This window comes from Chinchilla lanigera, unplaced genomic scaffold, assembly GCF_000276665.1.
Source record: "Chinchilla lanigera isolate Chin_1 unplaced genomic scaffold, ChiLan1.0 scaffold00116, whole genome shotgun sequence".
Lineage (NCBI taxonomy): Eukaryota > Metazoa > Chordata > Mammalia > Rodentia > Chinchillidae > Chinchilla > Chinchilla lanigera.
The window spans coordinates 2,386,715-2,388,559 of record NW_004955517.1 but is presented as its reverse complement, the minus strand read 5'-3'; the positions used below and the strand labels follow the sequence as shown (position 1 = coordinate 2,388,559).

Sequence of the window (1,845 nt, the reverse complement as noted above, 5' to 3'; positions counted from 1 at the left end):
GCCGCAAACCTACAGCAGAGTCATCAGGATCTGAGGCCCGGTGTCTGGTCTCCTCCCCAGGAAACTGTCTCCGTCTGTGTCCACGCCCAGCTCTGTGCTGACACGGAGCCTCAACCCCTCCGTGAGTGTGCGCAATGCGTGCCGGGCACTGCTTTGGCTTTGCTGCAGTATTCAGTCACTAAGTAGACGTGACAAGCCCAAGATGCTCTGACATTACCCCATTTCACAGATAAGGAACGTGAGGCACAAATTCCACAGGAAGTGGGGGACAGGGCCAGGTCTGAAAGCAGACGGCCTAGGTCACCATGGCATAGCATCTTCTTCCATCCTGATGGGGAGGCATTGAACAAGATGGCTAAGAAAGCCATGCTAGACCAGGCAAATTTGCTCTGAATTCCTAACTTTAGCTGCTGTCAGATGAAGCTCCTGCAGAAAACACACGGCACATGGCATGTTCACCTGGGGTGGCCTGCAGACAGCTTAATCAGGGGCCTCCCGTTGAATGCACAGGTGCAGGGAATGGGACAACTAGGGGACCCTCGCTGCCACACCAACCTAAGGCCTCTTGTTAGGCCCCCTTTAGGTGAATGCACCAGTGACAGAGGACGAGGGCCTCCGGAGGTGGCCTCCCTGAGCATAGCACCAGGTGGAGGAGGTGGTGTGGAGACAAGGGGACAAAAGACACAGCCTTTAACACGAGTCTCCATGCGCCCGCACTCAGTTTGGGGATACCCGTCCCAGCCACACTGCCAACACTGCAGCTCAGAGATGAGATGGTGCTGGGAAGGCCTGAACACAGGGCCGTCCCACTGTGCCGTGAATGTCCACTTGGCACTTGGCTCCCTTTGAAAGCTCAATGCAGGCAGGTGTGGTGGTGCATGTCTGTAATCCTAGCACTCAGAAGGCTGTGGTGTGATGATCACTGAGAGCTCTAGGCCGGCCTGGGCTACAAAGCATGCTCAAGGACAGCCTGAACTGCACAGCGAGACCCTGTGTCAAAAAGACAAAAAGAAAACACCATGGAGAATGACCAGTCCAGCACTCATCCCCTAGGCCTCTTCCCGAGCTCAGCACGTGCCACCCATCCTGGCCTCCTCATGTCAAGCCTGTGGTCCCTCAAACACCATTCCATCTCAGCCCCAACACCAGCCGTCTCCTGGCTCCCAAAGCCTCTGCTTCCTTTTGGCTGAGCAATTGGGGCTTTCTGGCCTCTGCTCAACAGAGAGGCCTTCCTGACAGTCTGAATTACTCTCTACCCCTTGTCTTCCTCCGTTTGCTTTATAGCCTTTGTTTTATATTTCTGGTTTGGCTGTTTGCATTCCTTCCTCCCACACCGTGTAGGGCCCCAGAGAGCTGGTGTCATGCCTTCTTGCTCATGGCTATATCTCTGGTACTCTAGTCTACTTGCCTGGTACATCACAATTGCTTAGTAAATATTTTTCAATGGATGAATTTTTAAATTTTTTATTCTCAGTGTATTGAGGAATAATTTATCTTCTCTTAAGGGCAACTGATGCTAGTTCTATTTAAAAGAGCAATACATAGTCTAGATTTGGATCAAGAACACTTGTTTTATTAATTATAAAAAACTTATTTTACTATTTATTAAAAAAACAAAGTGGATTTTGGGGAAAAGAAGAGCAAATATTTTAAAATCCTGGGGATTCAGGGCTGTCCTAATCGTGAGGAAGTTCTCCGGGCTGAATTCTGTGGCTTCTAGGACGGCGCATTGTCTTGGCCGCCCACCTATGGCGCATCTTCCCGGTCTTCTCAGAGTCCTCTCTGTGAAGGATCCCAAGGACTCTCCTCCTCAGCCAGCTGAAGACCTGGCCCACATTCACACAG

General features: G+C 51.1%; 1 protein-coding gene across 1 annotated transcript in view; it reads left to right on the top strand.

The window, feature by feature from the left end:
• The window catches only part of Synpr (synaptoporin), a 181,192-nt gene that overhangs the window by 53,712 nt on the left and 125,635 nt on the right, over positions 1-1,845 (top strand). The window lies entirely within an intron of this gene.